Below are 15328 nucleotides of genomic sequence, written 5' to 3' on the forward strand. Positions count from 1 at the left end.
AAGAGGAGCTTTAAAATTTCAAGCAATAATTACATATTTGTCTACTACTTTCTGTTGTATTCATTTTGCTCTATTTATTTAGAGTCTCTGTTATGATGTACATACATATTGATTTTTTATATCTTCCTAGTAAATTAACCATTTTAGTGTAATGAAATGTATATATTTCTGGTAATATGTATTTTTCTGAATTCTTTTTTTGGTTAGTGTTTCATGATGTATATCTTCAGATACTTATACATTTAATGTATATATTTTTATATTTAAAGATTTTTAGAGATTACATTTAAGTTGCTCTTGCTTTATTTATACATTCTGACTTTCAGTGAACAGTTTTACACCATCACATTTAGTATAAATAGCAACACTCAGAGATGGAAGCCTGTCATCTTGTTGAGTTTGTCACTTGTCCCATTTGTTTTGTTCTTTTCCCCCTCTTTCCTCTGCTTTACTTCAGGCTGAGTGTTTTAGGAATTCTATTTTTGTATATATAATTAGGCCAGAGGGTGTGTGCCCTCTCTGGAGAGAAACAGAGAAGGACGGTGAGAAATTACGCCCTGTGGGCACTGGTCACACCACGACCCTTCTCCTCCATCTCAGCCTCCTTTGGGGACTTGGGACATGTACACACAAGTATCTGGTGTATTTCTCTTGCCTCCGGGTTTGGACTTGAACCACAAGTTCAGCCATATGGGATCCAGCTGTCTTAACCACTGTGTCACACGCTGGCCCTGTAATTCGATTTTATCATCTTTGGCTTATTGGCAACACGTGTTTATTTTATTTTTATAGTCTTCAGATTATTTTCTACTGTTTAAATAATCCTATTATCTTCACCATCTACTTTTGTACCATTTTGCATATGTAATATTTCATCCTGTTTGACCTGTAGAACCCTGCCATATTTAGCTTCATCTACTTTTGTGCCGTTGTGCGTGTATATCATGTGTCATGCTATTTTACATATAGGACCCTTGCATTGATTTTCTTCCTTATTCCTAACCACTCCCCCAACATTTGTCCTTTTCTGTTTTCTTTAACCTTGCTTGTAAAAGGAATGCTACCATGAATTTTCTGTTATTGTTTGTACAAAAAATTTATCTCGCCTTCATTTTTGAAGGTATTTTCAGTGGCATTTCGTTCATATGTGACTCCCCGGCATGCACCATCATCCGTGTGCTTTGGGCAGATTATCTCATCTAGCCACATGCTTTTCACCTTCTGGTGTGGAGGTCTCAAGTGAAGTTACTAAATGTTTTTCTAATTATTCTCATATGACTGCTATCTTACAGCAGATTGCTGTCTTTGAAAGTCATTTCAAATATAAATTATATATTACTCTCTTGAAAGTGGACCTATGCAGCATATGATTGCAGACGTATAGCTCTCTTACGAAGTAGCTTTCTATTATACTTTTAGTACAACCTGAATGCCCATCATTTTCTCATGCCTTACCCATTTGCTAATTGTAGGTGTTTTCAGAAATATGATTCTTGCATAATTGCTGCCTCTTTTAGCAACAGATGAAAAATCACCAGATAGTTTTCAAATTCTAGACAGAGGCCTATGATTTTGTTGTTTTGTTCTAAGGCTATTCTCCACCTAATAGTAAACACTTTATTAGGTGGTGATTCCCCTATGAAGGCAAAATTATAAAATTTAACGATATGGAAAACTTTCCTAATAGAATCATAGTTCACATTGTGTTCTATTTCAAACCAGCTATAAATAATTGTCCATTGTATGGTCTAAGTACTTCTTAATATTCAGCTCAAGTGTTCGTTCTTCGCCAGTGTAACTTCTATTGAGACTAAAAATATCAATTCAACCCAACTCAGTCATTGCATTAACCAGTATTTCAGCCCAAATAGCTCAATTCATTTTCTAAGTGTATTTGTTTATGATAGGGTTTCACCACGCCACCATCCTTACCATACCTGACCTTTTCAGCCTGATCATAGGGGCCCCCGGCATGACCAGGGAGCCTAACCCTGGACCTTCCTCCTGGCTTCGTCATGGCCACACCCTGCCCACATGCCCTGCGGCCTGCACCATTGTGGATGGGCCGCAGCCTGTTCCTTTTAAGTATCTCACATAAAGTTCGGTTTCTCACTTTGTCTCTGAATTTTCCGTTAATCTACTGGATCATCAGAAAAGTCATCATGCATTTTTCTGTTTTCCCGTGTAAAAATGCATCACGACTTTTCCCATGCCCCGATATTTATACTTTGTCTTATACTTAACTTACTAGCCAATGCCTGCAGAGATTTCAGGGTAGTAAATGAAGTTCCTTTTCTAACGTTAGGCGTTCCTGATGAGGATTTGGCCTCCAAGTGACTGCCGTTGTGTGCTGCTTTGGCTCTCGCTGCGTTGCCCTCGGTTTTTTCTTTCGAACCTTGACTGTTTCCCTTGGATTTGAGCTCATTGTTTTCCATGTCTGTACTCTTGCCAACGGTCAATCTCAGTTCCTAAAATATATGCCTTCCAGGAGCCAGTGGCTACTCCCCACCCTGCTCAAATTCTACCCCCTTGGTCCTTCACGGGCACTCACACCCTGTGGGTCTTCGTGGGCTTGCCTATCTCTGCTCCCGATGGGGCCGTTTTCCTACGACAGCACCTGCCAGCTTCTGGAAGCCATGACCAACCCTGGAATGCAGCTTTCATTTCCCAGCTATCCAAGCAGCATTTCTCAAAGCTCAGTTTTCAGTGAAGTCTCTTCTCATTTATGTGCACCTGGGTTTTTTTGGCTTATTTTATTTTATATTTTTGCCTCCCACCGTGAAGAAATTCACTGGACTTCAAGGGAACTGAGTTTATTACAGAGCTAAGAACAAGGGCAGCTGAGTGCTCGCACTCATCCCTTTAGCGGACACTTGAAATGTCGAAATGTAAATGTATCCTTAGGAACTTCATTTTCCTCTTTTTTGGAAAGAGATTTTGTCTTCTTTTGGTGTCTGACTAGGGAGTAAATAATGTTTAACTCAAATTGCTTTAATTCATCAAAAAAGCTGATAAAATATTAATGTTTTAATACACAAAGGAGTACAGTTGTTGTTTACTTTCTATTAGTGATGTTGCTCTTGTAATGATAAATTAAATACTTATATACTAATTTCATTCACATCAGAAAGTATATGAGAGCATGACATTACTTAAAATATATTTCTATGAAAGGCAAATATCTAATGAATTTAGCATTCTGTTTTCTGTGAGACCATTCCCTCCCTACCGGAGTGAAATTCCTCACACTTTGAGAGAAAAGGCTGGGAGTAACCATGGCTCCATGGCCTCGCCTGTGGAAGGATGTCCATTTCCAAGGGCTGCCGAACAAAGCACCAGGCTCTGAGTGGCGTAAACCGCAGGGTTTTACTGCGTCTAGCCCTGGAGGCCAGGAGCCGAAGATAGGCTGCCGAGGAGGCCACACACGCTCTGCGGGCACAGGGAAGTCCTGGCTTGAATTTCGTCCTCAGAGGCGCTCTCCGTGTGCACTTCTGTTTCTGTCCAAATCCTTTTTCATTCGTTCACTTTTTTTTTTTTTTTTTTGAGGATGCTGGTCATTTGGGTTAGTACCTCTGCTAATGATTTAAATGTAAACGTTTACAATGGATTACATTTGGGGGCACTCAGATAGCGTGGTGATTGGGGTACGGGACTCCCATGTAGCCGTCCATGGTTTGAGTGCTAGACCTGGCAGCTTGCTTTCTCATTTTCCCTCTCTCTCTCTCTCTGGTCAAATTAAAAAATAAATCACATAAATAAATAAATACATCTTTTTTGAAAAACAGGTTGCATTTGTAGAGACCCTATCAGTGAAGTCACACTCCGAGGTGTAAAGGACCGGGACTCCAGTGGGTACTTTGTAAGGGAAACAATTCACCTCACAACAGGGAGTCGTACGGTCCCTTGGGAAGAATTCTTATTAAATTCTGATGGAGTTCCTTTCCTATGTCTGTCAGCCTGCAGTAAATTTGCTTGCTAGTTTAGTGACAAAAAGCAGTAGCAATTTTGTTTCCCAAAGGATCAGTTGACAGTTTTGTGTATGCAATAGTCTCTTAAATACATTGTTCAGTTGATGTTTACCTAGGTGCATCGTAGATCCTGTTATTCCGAATAGACTGCCAATCCTTAAACTGTACAATCCGGCTTTCTCATTTTCCCTCTCTCTCTCTCTCTGGTCAAATTAAAAAATAAATCACATAAATAAATAAATACATCTTTTTTGAAAAACAGGTTGCATTTGTAGAGACCCTATCAGTGAAGTCACACTCCGAGGTGTAAAGGACCGGGACTCCAGTGGGTACTTTGTAAGGGAAACAATTCACCTCACAACAGGGAGTCGTACGGTCCCTTGGGAAGAATTCTTATTAAATTCTGATGGAGTTCCTTTCCTATGTCTGTCAGCCTGCAGTAAATTTGCTTGCTAGTTTAGTGACAAAAAGCAGTAGCAATTTTGTTTCCCAAAGGATCAGTTGACAGTTTTGTGTATGCAATAGTCTCTTAAATACATTGTTCAGTTGATGTTTACCTAGGTGCATCGTAGATCCTGTTATTCCGAATAGACTGCCAATCCTTAAACTGTACAATCCGGGAAATTAGTGGTCATTGGTACTTAATATAGTTTATTTTCTATTTTACAGAATCTTTAGTATATAAAGCTTTTTAATAAGGTGGATAAATATAATTTCCATTATTAAAAGTTAGCAAATAAATGATGGGTTAGTCTTGTCAAAGGATGTTGATTTCCAAGTTCTATTTTCCAATTTAAAAAATACTCTATTAACTTTTACATTTGGTTCAGAAAGGTTCTGAGTGAAATCAAATAGGTTTATGTGCATCTGAATGGACCATTCATTCTAGTCTGAAGAATTTTTCTATAGGAACTGGTGGGAAAAGTTGATGTTATTTTTAGGTTGTATTAAGTTTGGCTAAAAATGCATGAGTGTATACAATTTATAAAAGTCAATATTCTCATAGTCAGTTATGCCTTCATTTTTTCAGTGGTATTAGAAAGGATAAGTTGCTATGCCTAGCCATGTTTACTTGGACTATTATTATACCCAAATTTCCCTAATCTGCTGACTGTTTGGAACACCAGAGATACAACTTATTTAGTAGTAGAAAATATAAATTGTAACCTTATAAAAATAATTCTGTCATGAAAATCTGCCAGATATCAAAAGAAAAGCATATAGATTGATTTTCTGAATTTTAATTTTAATTTCTTCTAGCACTTTACAAGTACCAATTATGTTCTAAAAATAATAACAATAATTTGTTATAAATATCACTAATAGTAATAGTAAGGTTTGATTAATAGTGCCTCACATTTTCTTTTCCTTTTTACAAAAGAATTATTTAATTTTACTTACTATTACTATATTTTAAAACTTCTATTGGGCACATTTATTCACAAGAGAGAGAGTGAAAGAGATAGACAATGAGAAAGCAAGCCACCGGGCCTGGGACAAGAACTATGGTTGTCCTTGTAGGAGTCCAGTGTCTTCTTCACCATCCCACCTGCTGGCCTCCACATTTTTCTTAATCAGTAGACCATCAGAGTAAAAATCAAGGAAAAATAGTAGGTAGTAGGAACCATTCCTTCAATAATAATAAATTCTGTCTTTCAGATTAGAGGAAAAGAAACTTGTCAAATTAAGTTTTCAGTGAGAATATGTATGTTATTCACAATTAACCATATGGTCCTTTCAGAACATTTACCAGTAATAAATAAATAAAAATACATCAGATGCATAAATGTCTTATAATGTAGGTGGTTTTTACTTAAAACTTACCTGAGCTTTACACTCGGCAGGTGGGGTCAGAGCAGGGCTCTCTGGATCCGAAGACTGTGCTGCCTTGTCCTGGCCATCTGCTGGCCTTCGGACGCCAACACCTCTAGTCTTCTGGGGCTTGTTCTTGACATCTGTACAGTGGGGGGGAGGGGTACTCTCTGATTTGCTTTCCAAACATAAAATCTGTGACTATTTTCCACTTAAATAAAGTCTAGAAAGACAAATTTCTTTATAGAGAACCCAAATAAACAGTATTTAAGCACACAGGACGTAGATCTCTGCATCTAGACTTAAATCTCTGGCAATCTGAAATGCCGTCTGTTTTCTATTTGTGGGCACATGCTTGCTTAGGAATGTCAGGGCCGGTTTTCCTTTGCTTCAACCTTAAAACCATACAAGAAACACGGTATTACATTTACGCTTGTGGCCACAAGACTCACACAGGGCTGAGTGGATCCAGGGGCTTGAAATTCAGGCTGGACCTGTGTGATGTGTGCCCAGAGGGATTGTGGCATGGCCATCCCCCTTGGAGAGGTGATTTCTCACTTTCTCTTTCTCTTTGTTTGTCTCTGTCTCTCCAGTAAGCACATGTGCCCCTTGGCAAAAATCTCTCTCTTTAAAAAAATAATTTTCTGATACATTAGGTCAGTTTTGATATGTATGAGGGAAAACTACTATTTCACCCTTTAAGTCACTGACTGGCTGAAAGGAACTCTGCAGCTCAGCTCTGAGAAACTGCGGCGTGGAGGCCCTACAGAAACTGGCAGTCAATTCCACAATGCGGAGGAAGACAGCCTCATGTCAGGTCCATGTACCCCACACTCCTCCCCACACCTTATACTCAGCTAAGGGTTGCAGGTTCCTCTGAAGCAGCCGGTGGCAGGAGACCCTCTCCCACCCTTTCCTGCGCAGATGCCAAGCCACCTTTTGGAGTGACTGCTTTATATTTTCTGAAGATACTTGAAGAAACAGCTATGTGCCCTCAGATTTTTTTCTATTTGTTCTTGTTTTACCTAGATACAGTAACATTTTGAACACTATAGAGAGCATTAACAAAGATTAACTTGTATATTTGGAGCCCAAGACTGAGCTTAACTTTAAAAAGTAAATCTTTTTTTTTTAAGCAAAATTTTAATTCCTTTTTCTTTCCAAGAAAGTAAAGTAGATGATAGAAATTTGACTTCACTGGGTTGGCCCCATAGCACTTCGAATAATAATAAAATTACTCTTTCAGGTTAGAAAAAAAAAAAAGAACCTTGGTAAAATGAGGTTTTCAAGGAAGATAAGTATGTTATTCACAATTATGTTAAAATGTATGTTTCTCTTGGGACACCTGCCAGTAATAAATAAATAACCTATGTCCTGTGCATAAATAAATGTGTCTATTACATAGTTTATTACATACATGAGCTTTCCACTCACCAGAGGAGATTACTGTGGTTAGTCACTATGCTCAGGGAACTGGATCCCACATAGCCAAGCCTGGTACGAATCCCACCCTGAGTGGCTTACAAAATGCTCCAGACACATGTATGTCCCCAGATCCTGACAGAATGGAGGAACGGAGAGAAGCGTTGTGATCCGACCATGCCCCATGGAGAAGTGCTTTCCACTCCCTCTCTAGGAGTGTGTGTGCCCTCTGGCAATAAAAATTAATTAACTTTAATAAATCCCAAATAATTTCTACAAAGGTAAAAATTGTTAATATTTGCTTGTCATACTTGGATTTTCATGACATTCTTAAAGAGAAAATTGAATGGAGTACTTTTTTCCATTATCTCAACAAATTAGGAAGGAGGAAAGATTGGCTCCTGGATGGTAATAGAGAGCTTGCTTCTAATGGTACTCTTTTTGTTATGAGCACAATATGGAAAATACGAACTTGCGCAACAAACTCTTCCAGTGCCTGCTGTAATTGCCACACGTTTTGTGTGACTGGTGCTAGCTCTCAGTTCTCAAGACAGCTGAAACAAGTGCTGGGCTGCTGTTACCTACGTCAGCCTTTGAAAGCAGATGTATCCCAGACCAGCACCGACGCCTCTCGGAGGCGGGAATCGAGACCCTCGGAGGTCACCGGGTGCTTCTTCTGTCTTCAGCACTGCTTCTGAAAGGTCTTCAGAGACAAAATATCCACATGAAAAGGATATGCTTCTAATTACAAGAGGTATCACCCATACCAAATATAATCACAACTGGATTTCAATAAGCAGGCAAAATCCAGGGGAAAAAAAAAACTGTTTTAGGAACACTTCATTATATTGCAGACACTTTTATAAGCCCAAATCCAGATTTTTTGTTTGTTTTAATTGCCAGAGGATGCATGTGCTTGCCAGAGAGACAGACAGAGGGAGAGAGAAATCACCATCTAATGGTGTGGCCCTGCCACAGTTTCTTTTGTTCCATGTCTTCATCCTGTCGAGATTCTGGGCATGTGTGTTTTTGTTCCAGTGTGTCTGACAAACCACTGTGGACCATGGGGAACCTGGGTCCCTAAACCACTCGGCTACAGTGTTGGCCCCAGAATCAGAAATCTTAATTACTTCTCTGTGTTATTTTCCCCTCTGATTGTTCCTGTCGAGCTTGTTCTGCTAGTTCGAGTTGCTCCCTAACTCTTCTATATAAATATATGCTTCAGCATTCCCTAGTAAAAGTAGCTTTTAAATCCAATTCCCTTCTCCTTTACAACGTATCATGAAGTCTTTGTGCGGTGATTGCTTGCTCGTGATCTTCTGTCAATGACCAACAGTGACCGTTAAATGGCCAGTGTGGTGGCACATAGAAAACCCACTCAGACCAGGTCTCCCTTCTCTGGGAATTTGCTACGAAGTGTCCTTTTCCCAACCCAGAGTGCCTCATTTCTATTTTCCGAGATCACTTGGAGTTCTCATTCTTATTCCTTCTCTGCTTTTTTTTTTTTTTTAGTGTATTTGTAATTTCAATATGACTTTGCAAGGATTTCCTTTCTTTGAGGTCATAAGCTGTGTTTCTTCCCCCTCTCCTCCCCAGACTCAGTGAGTGTCATATCCTAATGACCGTACATGGCCTACACCAATTGATAACTTCAACCAAATTTTCTTTCTTGTTTCAATAGCGTCCTGAACAATCTCACACTCATCTTTATGTCTTGAAATGTCTCAGTCTCTTAATTTACCAAAGTAAACCCAGGCCCAACTCCTATGTAGGACATTGACTATATTTAGACCTATTAAGATTTCTTGGTTCTGAATGCTTCTTTGACACCAGTGTTCAGTATTCAATGTGTCTTTCAACTCTTCGTTGCAATATGCTGTGTATTTCTCAATCCGACCTACCTGTCAGATCTCCCTAACCACGCGGAAACTCCTTGGCGGCAGAGATTGGCCATGTAATTATATACCTTACTTCCTGCCTCTCAATTCTTAGCCTTAGCATGGATCAGAAAATAAGTATTTGTTGAACTGAATGATGAGTCTATTTAGTGCACTAGCAAATGCCTATGTGGTTCCTTGTCTCTGCCCAGTGCTGGGTTCCTTTCTTGCTTAGTTACAATCAAACCCCTTAGAAGCTAATATTTTTTCCTTTAAAGCTGCAAAGATCCAAGGTGGGTCTTATGGTAGAGGACCAAATGCATATTTTGTTTTGTTTTCCTTTTGAACTAGAGACAACTTGGGCCTAGAGACAGCAAGGAGTAGCGCCAAATTGGAATCTCCCAGGGGAAATCCGAGGTCTTGGTAGCAGTGTCACAACTGCAGATGGCCAAGTTAGGGGCCAGAGGCAGGGATGCAGATTCCATTCCCAGAGACAGAGAGTTGGAACCCAGAATGCGGAAGCAAAACAAATGTAATCCAGACATGTGTGTGGAACAGTATCCAAGTGCAGAGCAAATATGCCAGAGTGGTTTGAAAAATAATTATAATCCCCATTTTCCATGAAAACCCCATTAGGAGACCTGGATTGTGTCTTGTGATTGTGTCCCTGCAGACAGACGAGCCAAAGGGCACCAGCATGCCAGGCTCTCCTGCTGGCGTGTGTCCAGGACCTGCTCGTCGGTTGCCGCAGGCATTGTGCGATCCGAGCTCCGCAGGGTTGAATTTCCACACAGGACTGTGCTTGCAAGGGGGAAATGCCCCCTCACAGCCTCCTTCCCTTTGGGTTGTTAGTTGAGTGAGTCAGCCTGGAGCCCAGCCTTCTAGACGGCAGAGCACGTGGGAGCCACTCGGAGAAGGGGGCTGGCCAGATGCCCATCTGGAGTCAATGTGCCTCCCAGCGTTCCAAGACAGGAGAGGGCTAGAACCCACAGCATTCAAACACGGTCCCCGACATGACTGGAAATGTTTAAAAGCTCAGTTTGCGGCCGTTCCTAACACAGGGGAACTTCAAAAAGTTTGTGGAAAATGGAATTAAAGTATGAGTTTATTTTGGTGTAAAGAAATGTTGAAATTCATGAACCTAATATGCATTTTCCATGAAATTCTTAAAGACCCCTCATACAACACTGAGTAAATATTTATTACGTATCTTGGTTAGTAGGTTTGTAAACATTATTTCTAAAACATTTAAAAAGACATAAGGAACCCCTTCTTTTTCAATGTGTAAAATAAGAAATAAATGTTCTTTCCCAAAATTCAATTTATATTTTTGAATGAAATAAAATCTAATTGAAATAACTCAACCACATAAATCAAATTAACGAAAAATTCAAATCTGATTTTTGAAAAATCTCACAGTAAACAAAGGCTAACCTCACATGCATAATGAGATAAAGGATTAGGACAGCCATTTAGTTATTACAAGCTAAAAGGCTCCTTTCCTATCATTTTAATGAATATTTTAGGCAAAAGTACCAAAGTCTAAATTTATCTGAAAAGCTGCCTTGGCTTTTTATGGATGTAAACACTGACAATTTTATTTTTCTAAAGAGGTTCTCAATTTCCATTTTAGTATTTGTCACACACTATTAGAATTATAGACTTCCATTTCCAACTTTCCCTTAATTAAGGCAGCCCTTCTATTGTAGATAGTGGAATTAACTTTTTTTTTTCTTTTTTAATTTTGCTATAGGGTACTTCACTCATCAGAAAGAAAAAGAGAGAGAGAGAAAGTGAGAAATCACTCCCCAGGGGTTGTTCCTCCAGTCTCCTCTGGGTATTTTGGGCACACGAGCATATGCTCCTGGTGTGATTTTTGAGCCGCTGGGTCCGAGACTCGAAATGAGCAGCTGACCATGAGGGATCCAGTGCCTTAACCTCCATGCCACCTGCTGTCCCTCAGTGATTATTTTTCAAGTAAGAAAACACTGCCCCCACCACACACATACATGTACACATACCCCTATAGGTCACAGGTGTGACCTTTGCACGATAGCAATTTTAAAAAAATTTATTGTTATTTCTTCCATGAGACAGTGAAAGAAATATAGGCAGCCCTGACAGAATCTTCTCTCTGTGATCCACCCCCAGCCTCAGCCAGCCAGGACCGCAGACAGGTGCATGCAAGCAGCACACACAAGGAGGCGTGGGGCTGATGCAGCCTCCTGAGTCTTACTCTGAACATGACAGTAGGACACCTGGGACACATTGCTGTGGATTTAGGTTCAGAATGTGGTGGGGACCTGATGCGCACAGTTTTTGAAAAGTCTCATGTCGGGGTCAGCAGGTGGTGTAATGGTTATGCCCCTGGACTCCATGTGAGTGACCACGGTTTGAGTTCCAGACCCGGTGGCTCGGAACTCATGCTGGGCACGTGTGCACACGTGCCCAAGCTTCTGAGAAGAGAATGGAGGAGAAGGGATTGTGGCATGGCCATCCCCCTGGGGGGTGATTTCTCACTCTCCCTCTCACTGTCTCTGTCTCTGTCTCATGCACCCTAAGGCAAACACCTCTTAAAAAAAATCTTCCGTGTGATTAGGGACAGATAGGGACAGATCCTAACTTATCCAACAGTGCCTGAGGATGTGCAAACACAAGGTTTTATGAACGTGCTTCGTGTGGGCTGAACAAACATGGAAGACTGACCTCTCCCCAGTGTCCAGAAAACGGGAAATGTATGTCCCAAACGTGGAAGGGAAATGGTGTCATTAAAGACAGAACCCCACAGACCCTGACAAAGAGGAAGGGGTCACAGAGGAAGGGTGGGTTTAACCGAGTTCATGAATTCCAAAGAATCCTCTTCACTGAGAGATTGAACGATTTTAATTTTTTTATGTAAAGGGTAGGCATTCTGATGAGCCATTTATTTTCTTGAAATTGCATAACTGTCGAGAGGACAGTGGAGTCCACCCACAGCAGTCTGTGTCCTCCAGGAAGAGCATGGAGAAGCGAACGCAGATTGGAATGTCTGTTTCAGGGCGCCCAAGGGAGCCGCGCTCAGGCTGAGTGAGCAGGGAGAGTGACAGCTGTCTCCCCGCTCCTGTCGCTGAGGTTGTGGCAAAGGAGACACAGAGAGCAGTTAACTCTCTCCGAGAAGAGAAGCTGAGAGACATGGGTGGTGGCACTCCCCTCCCTGTGTCCGACACTCAGTTCAGGCAGAGCCTCTGACCTAAGCGGATTACTGCAGAGCAGGAAGGGCACGGCTGGCTCTCCGCTTTTCAAGGAAGAGATTTGGCTCCAAATAGGGCACTAAGCTTCTCTGCCTTCTGCTTATTTACCTCGTCAGCAGGACTCCTGGGGAACCGCTGCCTTCAAGGAAGCGGCTGCCAATAAGGGCCTGCAAGCCCGGTCCTCGGTTTCCATGACAGTTATTAGTAGGAATCGAGTGGTCTCCCACAGTGCTCTCAGGGGCGGGGTGCTCGGTGACAAGCAGTGCAGTTAGGACTTGAGGACCCCGTCCTCTGCAGACACAGCGCTCCCTGCATCACTGGCTCTTGCCCCATGTGTTTGACATTTTGGTCAGAGGACCCTGGCTCCTGCACGGTGTCTCAAACACTCTCTCCCCTCTTTGTTTAGACCTGGGCCTGGCAGGCGAGGACATGAGCAGTGGTCCCGGTGGGCTCCCCAGGGCGAGTGAAGAGATCAGGCGTCCAGCCAGGGCTTGGCCGCCCGCTGCCCCGCCAGCATGCCCCTCCAGCAGATTTCCGTAATCCCAGCACGGGACACTGCCGGCCATGGGAGCCGCTCCCTGGGCAGGAACAACGAGAAGAGCGGGCGAGTGGAGGTAAGAGGAGGTTGGCTCTGGGACACCGGCCAAGCCCCTGCAGCTGAGCTCTGGGCACCGCGGGCTGTGCGGCCGGCCGGGTCAGCTCTCACGTGCAGCGGGACAGCGGGACAGATCATGCAGCCTGGAGTCACAGTTGGTCTCTTGGCTCCTGGGTAGAGGCTGGCTGCCCTGGTGGCTGTGGACATGGCTGCTGTCCATTTTCGGACAGTGGACCTGTTGATGCTTGCCAATTTTGCTCGCCACTTCTAAAGGGAGGAGGTTGGAAAATAAGTTTAACTCAGCGACGGAGAAGCCAGGCGTGTGTGCTGTGGCACTGACCACAGAACTCTAGTCAGTATCCCTAGGGTCTGCCACCCTCTGCTCATGGGCACGTGTAGACTCACATGTGTGCACGTGTAGACTCCTGTTTGATGTCTGGTCATTTGCATTTTGTTCTTCCTGGGAAAACGTCCTTGGAAACTTAACCTGGTTATCATATTCAACTTATCACATCAAGGCTCTATTTTGCTGTGAAATTTAGCAGCTGTTGCCCTAAATTACATTGTCGGGGAGATTGGATGCTGGTCATTCATCTCAGAGGTTTTTAAGAAAGGGATTGAGCAGATTGAAGCATATTAGATGAGAACATTATAAACGTGGTTGTGCTCCCCTAAAAGGGACCGTGAGATTGAATGCCAGCCACTGCCCTTCTCTTGACCTTTCCACGTCACTACTGTTGAGTCCTCAGATCTCATTAGCTTTGTAAGACGTGAGCCTCGCCCCCTCCAGCTCTGCTTTTTCTGGAGACTAGGCGTGGGGATAGAGAGAGCAGTGGACGACAGCAGAGCAAAAGGAAACAAGTCAAGGAGATGGGAGTGGAGCGCCAGGGAGTGACAGAGAAGAGCTTAATAGTCAACTTGAACACATCTTCAGATGACGAAACACTTTCTACTTCATGAGGACTGATCTGGAAAATGTCAGTCAAGAGCAATGCCTTCTTGAAGTGGCTGGAGCTGGTAGAAAGCTTCAGACTTTTCTGACCAACAGTGCAAGAGATGCTTTTAGCTCTGAGGCAGGCATGTCAGGAATTTTCGGAGTTTTTGACAATGAAACATCTTTGTAAAATACAGAAACTTATCAGCTCAACACTAATCAGAAATAGTCTTTTTCATGTGTCTCTTTCCTTTGATTCAGTGATCTGATTATTAGACCATTAGGAGCTGTCTCAAGCTTATTGCTGTGTGGTAGGAATGGAGGGGACACTAATCTGTTCTGAAAATTAGTATGGAAATGCCAAAAACGAGATTTATGAAAGCTATAGATTGTCAACTCATCATCTAGCTCTCTGGAGCAATTTAAGATAAGTTTGAAGATAATTTTATAAGATGATATTGGGTGGGAATTTTGCTTGGGATTTGGAAGGATCAGATGTTTGGGAAGGAAAACACAGTCTCTGTCCAGGCCTTACCCAGAAGTCTCCTCTGTTCACTTCTGCTTGGCAGGGCCTAGATGAACTCAGATGACTTCTTCAACTTTTCAAAAAACCAAAAAGAAAAATATTATTTTTCCATATTGGGAAGACTGTAATTGTCGTACTTTAAGTAAAAATAGCCCTGGTCTTTATCGAGATATTGATTCTATCCTCATCTTCAAAGAGCCTGGCAAATCTATGAGAGTCCCCATGTATGAGCAGGTGCGTTTCTTTCAGGAGCCATAATCCTTTAATACGTCATCATGGGAGGCAGGGGACATTCTTAAAGGAAAAGCAGATTAATTATGAGAAAAAGAAAGGAATATCTTAGCCTACATATTTTCAAAAGAGGTGTAAATCTTATGTCAGGAAGGGAAGTACTTTGAAGATGTTAAATATTTCTTGGTTTTCTTTCTTTTTTTTTTTTTTGAGAGGTTTTTCGCTATAGGGCGCATGCGTTCACCAGACAGACAGAGAGAGACAGAAAGCGAGAAATCACCCCCCCAGAGGGGATGGTCACGCCACAATCCCTTCTCCTCCATTCTCCTCTCGGGATCTTGGGCATGCACGCACACGCGCCCGGCGTGAGTTTTAAGCCACCGGGTCCGGTACACGAACCGCGGTCAACTGCGTGGGAGTCCAGTGACATAGCCATTATGCTAACTGCTGGTTCCCTTGGTTTTCCATTAGAGTTGAAAATTTTCTTTGAAAGTGCATAAAAACATATTAAACCTTATTAGCTATTAATAGACTTGCTTAAGAATTATTTAATTTTGGGAACCAGCAGTTAGCATAATGGCTATGTCGCTGGACTTCCACATAGTTGACTGTGGTTCGTGTCCCGGACCCGGTGGCTTAAAACTCATGCCGGGCGTGGTGGGGGGCGTGCCCAAGTGCCCGAGAGGAGAATGGAGGAGAAGGGATTGCGGCGTGACCATCTCCCCTGGGGGGT

The 15328-nt window shown here is 42.3% G+C and overlaps 1 protein-coding gene across 1 annotated transcript in view; it reads left to right on the plus strand.

Annotated features, from left to right (window-relative positions):
• MARCHF1 (membrane associated ring-CH-type finger 1) overlaps positions 1–15328 on the plus strand; it is a 641401-nt gene that overhangs the window by 280850 nt on the left and 345223 nt on the right. Inside the window, exon 3 of the mRNA XM_006156469.3 lies at positions 12716–12923. The gene's annotated coding sequence lies outside the window, so the exon portion shown is untranslated. The remainder of the gene's footprint in view (positions 1–12715; positions 12924–15328) is intronic.

Source organism: Tupaia chinensis, unplaced genomic scaffold (genome assembly GCF_000334495.1).
Source record: "Tupaia chinensis unplaced genomic scaffold, TupChi_1.0 Scaffold000494_1, whole genome shotgun sequence".
NCBI lineage: Eukaryota > Metazoa > Chordata > Mammalia > Scandentia > Tupaiidae > Tupaia > Tupaia belangeri.